Source organism: Crocuta crocuta, unplaced genomic scaffold (genome assembly GCF_008692635.1).
Source record: "Crocuta crocuta isolate KB4526 unplaced genomic scaffold, BGI_CrCroc_1.0 scaffold53, whole genome shotgun sequence".
Taxonomy (NCBI): Eukaryota; Metazoa; Chordata; class Mammalia; order Carnivora; family Hyaenidae; genus Crocuta; species Crocuta crocuta.
In genome coordinates, this window is record NW_027529432.1 from 1,041,771 (window position 1) to 1,042,457 (window position 687).

The following is a 687-nucleotide window of genomic DNA, read 5'->3' on the forward strand; positions in this document are numbered from 1 at the left end:
AAGGTCGTAGGCCTTGTCTTTTGAGACCTGGAGTTTTTCCTTAGAGGTCCTATGGCCTTTGCAAGCTAATTGCTATAATAGAGAAATCAAATCTAACTTCTTAGGCCTCCTTCCTAAGGGACATACCAATAGGTCGTCTACATATTATTGAGTGACTGCAGAGTTCTTAAGGAATTGTAAAGTTTGCTAAGTCTTTTTTTTTTTTATTTCTAGGAGAGAGAGAGAGAGAGACAGCGTGAGCAGGGGAGGGTCAGAGAGAGAGGGAGTCACAGACTGAAACAGCCTCCAGGCTCTGAGCTGGCAGTCAGCACAGAGCCTGATGCAGGGCTCGAACCCACGAACCGCGAGATCATGACCTAAGTGAAAGTCGGACGCTTAACCGACTAAGCCACCCAGGCACCCCTAAAGTTTGCCAAGTCTTGAGGTAAAACCTGTGAAAAATAAGAGTGGGGTTTCAGCAGTCCAAGTACATTGTTGGTTTTTCCAAGTGAAGGCAGATAAGTATTGATTCTTCCTGTCAACTGAGCTGCTAGAGAGAGCAGAGCAGAGATCGCCCGCTGTGAACTATGCTGAGTCTGTAGGGACTCAGGTGTAGGTGCTGATGTAGGGACATCAGACAAGGTGCTGGGGATTTGGAATCACAGGGAACCTTGGCATCACAATGTTACCGACTGCACACAGATCCCG